Here is an 11,200-nt window from a genome sequence, read left to right on the forward strand (position 1 = left end):
CCTTCCAAACTGCCAAAATGACCATTCCCAGGATGAAGCATCCCAGTAGCCCAAGAAAGAACCTAGGGGTCAAAATCCACGGTCATCCTCACAGAACTGAAATTCTGCATTCCACGTTAGTGTTTTCATTGTGTTTTGTTTTTTAAGAAATCAAAAGCTATCTGTGCATCTATAAAAAAAATTATCATTTGGTCCAGCAAGTCCCCTTCCAGAAATCTATTCCAAAAATACACTGGCAAAAATAAGAAATGATACATTCATATGACTGTTTGCTGCTGTGTTATATATAGAATAGAAGAGAACTAGGAAAAAGATTTAAATGACGATCAATAGAAAAATGATTGAATGAAGTATAGTATATCCACCAGTGGAGTGTTACACATCTGTCAAAAGAAGTATAGTATAAGGAAGCAGTTGCCAGGATAACCAGTTCAGTGAAAATCTCAATGTGGTGAAGTTTGTATAGTTCCCAAAAAGGGATGGATATAAAGATAGCATATATATGCAAATACATATTTTAAAACAGAAGGATGAAACATATGACGTTTTAAATGGTTACCTACAGACAGAGGGGAACAGAGGAGATAAAATCTAGGCTTCTCTGAATATACTTAGTTCTGATGGTTTTACTTGAAACCATGCAAATAATTTACATAATTACAAAATTAAATTAAACTTTAAAAATGCAATCCCTAAAATCAAAGGCAAAATTAAACAAGTGAACATCGATGTCTATCCTTTGGTAGCACAGTCCCAAGGGAAAATACTCCAAGTGATTCGAAAATAATTATCTACACATCCCTAGAAAGATACACCTTAAAGACAGAACTGAAAAATTTCTAAATTGTTTTCAGTAATCACATTGCTGATGGAAGTGTTGGTATTATTATCCAAGAGTTTGTTAGATGTGTATTGTTTTTTTTAAAAAAAAAAAAAAGGTACTTGTGATGGTGTCATTGAGAATCACGTTGTTCCGTGTGGGGGGAAAAGAGACACAGATGTCAGACCAGTGAGGTTTGCTCCGTGGTCCTAGATTTGAATTGACAGTATCAACGCCAGCTTATAAGGTATTTTACTTCCTTTGGTTTTTATCCTTCTTTTAACCTTTTATTTTGAAATAATTATGGATTCACAGGAAGTTGCAAAAATAGAGGTCCTATGAACCCTTAACCCAGTTTCCCCTAATGGTTACTTCCCACATAACTACAGTCCAATATCAAAACCAAGAAACTGACATTAGCACAATGTATGTATATAGTTCTATGTCATTTTATCACATGGATGAATTTTTGTAACCACCACTACAATCAAAGTACAAAATTATTCTGTCACCACAAAGATCTCCCCATGCTAACCCTTCATGATCATACCTACCCGCTTCTGCTCGCCACCCCTAACTTTTGGCAGCCACTAATCTGTTTTCCATATCTATAATTTTGTCGTTTTGTGAATGTTATATAAATGGAATCATGCAGCATGTGACCCTTTGAGATTGGCTTTTTCTCACTCAGCATAATGCCCTTGAGATCCATCCAAGTTGTGTGTCAACAGCTTTTACTGATGGGTAGTATTCCGCGGTATGGATGTACCCCAGTTTGTTTAGCCATTCACCTGCTGAAAAGTATTTTTTTCCTGTTTGGGGCTATCACAAATGAAGCTGCTATGAACATTCATGTTCTGGTTTTTGTATGAATGTAAGATTCATTTCTCTGGGGTAAATGGCCAGGAGTATGGTTGCTGGTCGTTCTGTAAGTATACGTTTCATTTTTAAGAAACTGCCAAACCATTTTCCAGAGTAGCTATGCCATTTTACATTCCCCCCAGCAATTTATGAAGGAACCAGTTTCCCTGCATCCTTGCCAGTGTTTGGTATAGTTACTATTTTTTTTATCTTAGCTGTTTAAAAATAAGATAGTGATAGCTATTTGTGGTCTAAATTTGCATTTCCTTAATGGCTCGTGGTACTGAATATCTTTTCATGTGCCTCTTTGCCATCTGTATATGGTTTTCAGTGAAATATCCCTTCATGCCTTTTGCTCATCTTCTAATTGGATTGTTTGTGATTTTACTGTTGAGTTTTGAGACTCCTTTAAATATCCTAGACACATGTTCTTTGTCATATACATTGTTTGCAAAACTTTTCTCCAAGTATGTAACTTGTCTTCATCTTAACAGTTTCACAAAGCAAAAGTTCAAATTTTGATGAAATCCAATTCACTGATTTTTTTTTCTTTTGAGTCAAATTTAGGTATTATGTCTAAAAACTTTTCACCAAACTATAGATCCCAAATATTTTCTCCTATATTTTCTTCTAAAAATGTTATATAGTTTAGCCATATAATAAGTCTTAAAATCAGGTAGATTGACTGATTCTTCTCACTTTTTTTAAAAAAGATTGTTTTAGTTATCTTACTATTCCTTTAACTTTCTATATAAATTTTAGAATAGACCTATCCATTTCTACAAAAAAAAAAAAAACTTGCTGAGATTTTAATAGGAATTTTATAGATCAATATGGGGGAGAAATGACGTTTTCTATGTTTAGTCTTTCAATCCATGAACACGGTATATCTCTCCATTTATTTAGATCTTCAAATTCTTTCATTAGCATTTTGTAGTTTTCAGCATACAAGTCCTGTACAAGTTCTGCTATTTACACCTAAATATTTCAAAGTGATCATAAATGGTATGTTTATTATTTGTTTCCATGCATTCATTGCTACCATATAGAAATACAGTTCACTTTTTTATGTTGATCTTTTATCCTGCAACTTTACTCAGCTCATATATTAGTTCTAGAAGTTTTTTTTTGTAGATTTACGGGGACTTTCTACATAGCCCATCATGTGATCTGCAAATAGTTTTATTCTTTTCCAATCTATATGCCTTTTATTTCCTTTTCTTGCCTTACTGCACTGACTAGGACTTCAAGTACTATGTTGAATAAGAGTGGTGAGAGCACCATGTGAGGGTGGAAGTCTAGGGCTCCCCATTCAGCCTTTGTTGGTGGGGATGAGGAAGAGGCATGTTTAGTTTATCTGGATGAGATAATAATCTGTAAGTATTATCAAAACATTGTTCTGTCCTTTCAGGCTGTAACTTTCATGGTCTTTCAGCTAAAGAAAGAAGGTTTCTTTTGTGTGTGCCCTATTTTTGCTGGTACCCATCAAAATTTCTGGATTGCCAGCTTCTAGAAAGGTGGACTGGGTTGTAGTCAGTCTGGGATATAAGGAGGCAAAAAAGAAAACCCAGGGAACTCATAGGTGTACTATTCCTCAAGTCCTGGGGTCTCTGGCTGATCCACGTCTTCTCTATATCTTTTAGAACTTTCATATGTGTGTTTATGATGTCCAGAGTTTTCATATGTAGTAGAAAGACTGGAAGAAATGCATTTACTCCATCTTGTCTGGAAAAGGAAGTACAAGATACTCACTTTGAAAGTAGATACAAATATTTCCAATTTTTCCTTCTTTGAAAAACTCAAAGAAGGGTTTTCTGAATATGTTCCTTAATTGATATTTCAGTTGGTAGCCCTCAGCTGAAGACAGGCACAAAATCTCAGACCTACAATTGCCTGATGCTCCATCAAATAGGATTCCACTCCCCAACAGAAAGAGTGCTCTGGCATTATCTTCAGAGGCTTTCAGAAGTTCAGTGTTGCTCTTTAGTCTCTAACACAAAGATAACACTTACACCAGAGACATCTAAAACAGACAGCTGACGAACAAATATTGAGGCTGTTCTCCTTCAGGTCCCCCAAATTCCCTTAATCCAACCCATGGCCAGTGGGTCACTCTGTTTGAGATTTTACTCTGAAGCCCTCAGTCAGACCCAGGAAGATGGTCTGTGAGATTCAGATAGAAACTCTCATCTTCGTTCTAAACTCTCCCCATTTACTAGTTTTATTCTCTTCAGTGTGTACAGATCTCAGACGTCTCTTGGTCCTAAGAGAATTAATTTCCAAAGGAGGAAAGAGAAACAGGGGAATCAAAAATCAATCTCAGTGGGCCTGGGCCTTGACTCCCTTACCCTGCTTGATGTCTCCTTTATCCTGAAGACTCGTGGCAGCGCGCTCCCTGTAGGACAGAGGAGGACGGAGAAGCCCAACCACACACAGAAAGGAAACCATGGAATCGATGCCCCGGGGCTCCCTCAGGCTGCTCAGAAAAGGAGGTGGGTGTCCATCATCTGAAGCTCACTGCTGCCTCTGGCAGTGGGCACTCAGATGTGTGCTGTATTCTAGAGAGTTCCACGCCCGCATCACAGAGCCATGGGGCAGTCACAAAGGGTTCCTGAGGGTGGGGGAGGGGAAGCACAGCCCCACCCCTGGCACCCAGCCTGAGAGGTCCCACCACCTCCTGGCCTTCCAGACCCTCCTCTTCTCTGGGCCTTCCCCCTGCAGCCCTGTCCTCTCATCATATCACATCTGTGCCTTAGTGTGGGTGTCTGTTTATATTCTACCTGTAACCCAGACATTGTCCCTTGGAGATCTGGCTCAGATCCCACCAATGCCACAGCATTTGAAATCTGGAGTTTTCCCAGGAATGTTGCTAATTCCCAGGTGCCAATAAAAAGCAGACACCATTCTGAAGGTGTGACGCAGACGGAGAAAGGGCCCATAGCTTCAGCACACAGCTCCATGAGTTTTCACACACTGAACACAGCTGTGAAAGCCGCACCCAGGCCAGGAAACAGCTTATTCCTGGCACTTGGATTCCCCCCGGTCACTCTTTCCCGGTCCTCCCCACACCCACCCTGAGAGTCTGCACTCTGGCATCTTCTGAGGACGAGGATTATTTTGCTAGGCAATCTGAAGCCTTTATGTGTGTGAACTCCCTGAATCCTCACTCTGACGCCTGCGATGGTTCTATTACTGGCCCATTTTACAGGCGAGGACACTTGGGGGACATATAAGATGAGCTGCCTGCTGAGACACTGTGATGGCCATCATCTGTTCCTTCTCTAAGTCTTCAGCGCAGCCACTGAAGCAGTGGGTAAACTATGTTCTTCCAGAAGTGGGAAGTGGCTGAGTGTCCCAGAGGCAGTTCCTAGCTAGGTTTACCATAAGAGGTGTCGCAAGTACTGAATTCCCTCAGGAACAGAGACACAGTACAAGGACTTGAGAAAACAGAGAGATTTTTCCCTGAATGAAATATGATGTTAATTTGCACAATATGCACATTTATTATAATAATAATAGCTGCATGAGACATGTAATAAGAAGCCCCTAATGCTAACCTGGGGGCAAAAATTTAATACAAATTAAACTGGCTCTGTTCCTAGGAATTTGAGGGATATTGCATTGTGATTTTTTTTAGACAAAATTGTGCCGAGCATAATTGATTAATATTCCAATTAAAATCAGAATGGAACAATAGGAAACTGTTGGTTTTCCACAGTAATGAATAAACAAATGCCTTCCCAATAAAGGTAGGCTTCCAACAACAGACATTTGAGTGAACTAGGCCTTGTTGTCTGTGGAACCAGACAGCAGGCTACCTAGAAGCTGGTGAGATCTTGAAATGCTGAGGTGTCCAAAATCTACCCCACGAATGCCTTCTTGACTACAGAGGCCTTTTTGGCCTTTGGAGGAAACCTAGATACGTGCAATCATCTTCTTCTCTGTTACACCCCAACACAGAGGAACCCTCCTACTCGCAATCTCGAGCAGGCAGCCAACCAGATGATTGTGCCTTTGGCCACAGATAGTTGAAACAGAGGTGGACGCTTGTACCACACTGGGTCAGTCCCAAGGGTACATGAACACAGGACCTGAGCTGGAAGGCCAAGTGGCCTTGGGGCCTGAGGGAACTCCTCAAGGGCAGCACTGCTGCTCACTGTGACCTCTGCAGGGGGGTGGGACTCCAAGGCTGCACGGCTGGACAAAATGGCAGCATTTGCCAGAGCAGAGATCGGAAACCATGAGGACCCAAACGGTAGAGAGAAATCAGGGTGCATAAAATTTCCCAGAGCGCTTAAAATTAAACCCTCCTTTTCTCAAGCAGTTTTCTGCTCCTTGCCATCCAGCAACTCCTAACAGAAGCAGAAGCAGCCGCACAGGTCACGCGATTTCCTGCCAAGATTCTTAACTTCACTGCTGGTTCAGGACAGCACCAGGGCCTTGGATGAGGAGGGAGGTAAGGTTCTGAGGAAACCTGTGCAGAACATGAAGCTGAGGGGATCAGCAAGAGGACAGTGAAAGAATCACTAGCCAAAGAACCCCAGTGACTGGAACTGTGATAAATCTAACACGGAAAGAGATCACTGTGGGTCAGGGTAAAGACCCATGCTTGGACTGGGGAGAAGAGAACAAGAATCCACCAGACAGGTCAGGCTGAGAGGTGGAAGTGGAGAACTGAAGAGTAACAACGCACTGAAATAACTGAGGGGGTTTAGCTGGAAAGCACGTCTGACACGTTTGTGCTCATGAATTCAGCAACTGCTACACGCACCTACTACACCAGGTGCTGCACAGCCATACGTCAACGTTGTCACCATGGCCTTCCTCATATCTAAGAAACACGGAAGGCCTCCTTTTCAGCAAAGTGCTCCACAACAGTGCCCTTTCGGCTGGCTGTAAGGATCAGAAGATGGGCTGATTCTTTTATAGCAAGCAGAAGATGGCAGAATCAGGAGTCTGTGAGAAAGGATGAGGACAGACAGTGTGTGTACAAAGTTCCTGCCGCCACGCTGCAGGAGAAACAGGTCCGGCAGGATCCTAAGGGGCCTCTGCTCACTAGACACGCCCAAGTGTCCCAGGGTCCGAGCATCTAAAACTCCCATCGCAGCAGCAAATCCTAAGCAGGCCGTTCATTTTCTAATATGACCCAGTAAGTCAGCAGGGCTCCAAGACACTGAATAAACTGGCTGAAAGGGAAATGCTTCCTTTCTTCATAAAGTCCTTGACTTTGTTCTTTTTGCACTTAAAATTAGAAACATATTTGGATTTTCAGAAAAAAAAGATTAATTTTTACCTGGGCTGGTGGAAAAGGAATTTGTGACTAGCAGAAAATACAAGTAACTATTACATTAAAATCTTTCTAGTGTGTAGATTTTAAAATCATTTGGAGACACTAAAGACGAGAGTAATCCACTTTTTAGACTTATCTTCATGCCAAAAGAAATGCTCCATCTAAGGGCTTTTTAACATGGAAGGAAAAATTCTTAGAAAAAGCCTTTTTCCCTGAAAATACTGCTTTCCCTCTTTCTCTTCATCCCTATTCCTGACCTCATCCAACGGGCAACATCGCTTCACGATTAATCAGCTCTTACACATAGGCCTCTTCCATGACACTCTTGCAGAGTAAGAAGCAACGGGACAGCCTCCAGCCTCATCCTACTCAAATATGAAACACCGATCCTTGCTTTACACACTCTTTTTCATGTACTCTGGTCCAGCGTTCCATAAATGTGACTAACACATTCCTTTAGTTGTGTTCACATCTCCTTTCCAAGTCTACATCACTGTCCGAGACGGAACAGGCCCTGAGGAGTCACTCTTTACTACTTTATCCACCTAAACAGTGGCATGTGCCACCAGCGTGGATACCATGTTGCACAACCCCAGAGGGTACCATCCACGCAGAATACCATAAAAATGGAACCCTAAAGTTGTAAACTCACCAGCTGATCAGCATCAACGCAAGGTTACTCTTCAATAGTGACCTTGATAATTAAGTCACTTTTCAATAGATTTAGGACAAACCCACTCACAATAAGAAAAGTATACGGTTTTACAGGATAGGCCAAACCTAAAGAGAAGCTCAGAACTAGATGGAAGTTCATAGATACAACTAGTGCAGCCCCTTCCTTCATTTGACCCCAAGCTATCCAAACTCAAAATGCTTAACACAGCTTAGAATTGTTGAGCTGGCTCCAGAATATTCTAGAATATGTCCTCTGCCTCATCACCCTTCATCTCCCACACCTCTACCTTCTCCTCCACCACTCCTACCCCTTACCACATACCCTACCGTTACTCATAGAGAAACCTACAACAAGGGTATCAAACTCTAATGGTAAGGGGCCGGGTACAGGATATGATATAAATGAATAAAGTGGGCCAAATGGGGGCTGTGGTGATCTAGGGAAGGTTCCCCCCACCTGAGAGAACAGCCACCACTCAGCCAATTCCACCACACAGGTGTGCAGTCCACCACAGCCAGGTGTTCTCCAAGAGAAGCCTAAAGCCCGTATACACAGAAAGATGGAAACTCTAATTCGAAAAGATACATGCACTCCAGTGTTCACAGCAGCACTATTTACAATAGCCAAGACACGGAAGCAACCTAAATGTCCATCGGCAGAGGAACAGATAAAGATACACACACACACACACACACTAAAATACTACTCAGCCATAAAAAAGAATGAACTAATGTCATTTGCAGCAATATGAATGGACCTAGAGAGTATCATACTAAGTGAAGTCAGTCAGAGAAAGACAAATATATGATATCAGTTATTTGTGGAATCTGAAAAATGCTACAAATGAACTTGTTTACAAAACAGAAGCAGACTCACAGACATAGAAAACAATCTTATGGTTACCAAGAAGAAAGTAGGGGAGGGATAAATTAGAAGTTTGGCATTAACAGATACACGCTATAAATATTTTTATATTTTACATACAAAATAGATAAATAAGGACTTATAGTATATAGCACAGGGAACTATATTCAATATCTTGTAGTAACATATAACAGAAAAGAATCTAAAAAAGAATATATATATGTATAACTGAATCACTTTTCTGTACACCTGAAACTAACACATTATAAATCAACTTTATGTCAGCAAAAAAAATTTTTTTGAAAACCACAAGTTTATACTGTATGGCACAGGGAACTATATTCAATATCTTGTAGTAACCAATCATGAAAAAGAATATGAAAATAAATATATGTTTCTATATGTATGACTGAACTATTAGGCTATACACCAGAAACTGACACAACACTGTAAACTGACTACATTTCAATTAAAAAAAAAAACAGTAAAAAAATAAATAAATAAATAAATAAAACAAAAATCAACACCCACACACACAAACACACACACATAAAAAGAGAAGCCCAAAGCCTAGCTTTTTGTGTGAAATTTTCTGGCTCTTAAACGTAGCAGACTAACTGGGGGTGTTTTTAAATGCTGTATACCAAGCTAAGTGGGATCTGGCCCACAGTGGGCAGTATCTGCTCTGGACGGCAGACCCCATGAAGGAAATCAATGTCCCCTCATAGCTCACAGCTGGGTGATTTGCATCAGTGTCCTGAGCCTTGGTTTCTTCATCCATAAAAAGAGGAATGAGCCCTTTATGTGCAGGTAGTTGTCGGGACGAAGTCTGTGCAGATAAAGTACACAGCACAATGGCTGGCACAGTACACAGAAACTGCAGCTCCCTTCCCGGTGCAGCTGACACGTCTGCCTGTGGATGTTGGCAGAACTCTCCACAGCCTTCCGCCTGACCCTTCCCTCCCATAATGAAAAAGGCCCCCCTGCTAAAGGCATTGGGGTGGGGTGGGGTGGTCTTCAATGAGTCATCTATACCTAAATCAGGATTTTTATAAATAAAAAAACTTTGGTTGTATATATTTCCTGGCCTAATGACCATAAGAATAAACAACTAAATAATAAAAATAAAAGAGACTAAGTCCTTACAAGTAGCATTTAAACAGAAAACATGATAGTTGTGACTAGGAAGGTAGGGTGCTCACTTCGGGCCACGGCTGCAGAAGGTCACGCTACAACATGTGTGCTCAGATCCAATTTACCATGTCCTGCTGGGTGGCCAAGAGCGGAAAGCAGCTGGATGCCGAGAACATCCATGTCTTCTCTCCAAAGGTGAGTGGGTCACTGCCTTCAAAAGGACTGAGCTGGACTGCATTTAGCTGTCGACAATATAATAGCAGGAAGTGGGCTAGGGCTTAGGGTCAGGGCAGAGGCCTCTGGAACTGGGGAAGCCCTTGGGGCTCCAGGCTGATTCACGGACTCCCCTCCTGTCCCCTCCTCACCAGTGATGTGGGATGTCTGACAGCATTGGGACACTTGAGCTCAGATTCAGGCCTGGGTTACTGGTCGGACTTCTTGTGTTTCATTCTCGTTTCTATTTGGTGATGATTTTCCTACCTGAACCATAACAGGCAGAAAACAGTCAAAGCTGCCTTTTCCCAAGTCAGTAAGGATTCTGGCGCAAAGTATTTACAGAGTCGAACAACTTGTGACATCTCACTCCCTGCCAGGTGAAAACGTTCTCTAATTTAAAATTTAATAAATGACGGAGAGAACTGATGACCCCTGTATGCCCTCCGGCCCCCAGCACCAGGCCTTCAGACAGTAAGTACTCACTACATACTGGTTATGGAATAAAACCAAGTCTTGGCCAGAGGAAATAATGACCCACGATGAAGAGCCAACAGGAGAATGAAAACTGACAATCTCCAAAAGCATGAATTTACTCCTGTACAGAATACAGAACTTCTGACTCACCAATAGTCTTTCTCCACTGGCTCATTCATTCATTCATTTAAGACATATTTCTTGAGCACCTAGTCTTCTTGAAGCACACTGTAAAATTCTCAGGATAAGAAGGTGATCTTCAAGGTTCTAAGGGTTATAGCGACTCTGTGAAAACCACATGACCCCAGAACTGTTACTGCAGCCAGATTATCCACCGGGGACATCGGTCTGCAAAGTCCATCTGTCTAGAGCAGCAGGTGTGCTAGAAATCGCCCTGCTCTTCACCTGCCTCAGTGCTGCACTGACAAGGCGTCAATGTCACTGGGTTTGGCCAAACTGAAAAACAGCTTAAAAGAGGGAAGGAGCATTTGTCTATGAATTTATCATGCCTTTGGGGGTTATGAGTTTATTTCATCTTTGCGCTGATGACTCTCAACCCAAAAGACTTCACCTGAAATACACCAGCGCTGTCCAAGATCAGTCTGTTAACAAGAAGAGTTGATCAGGGGAATAAATGTAACTTACTTTTTGTAAGAACTTTCAGGTATACTATAAACATCATTTAACCACAGAAGAGAGTCTTAAGTCCAGCTGTAATGCCCATCAGAACAAATAACACTTGCTGACTCAAACAGATCGTTTAACGCATATACCTTGAGTATTTCGTGCCATTCTCTGTGCTAAACATTTTACCTACATTATCTTCTATAATTCCCATCACAATTCAGTTATACCTTTCCCAGTT

The sequence above is a fragment of the Camelus bactrianus genome, chromosome 17 (genome assembly GCF_048773025.1).
Source record: "Camelus bactrianus isolate YW-2024 breed Bactrian camel chromosome 17, ASM4877302v1, whole genome shotgun sequence".
Taxonomy (NCBI): Eukaryota; Metazoa; Chordata; class Mammalia; order Artiodactyla; family Camelidae; genus Camelus; species Camelus bactrianus.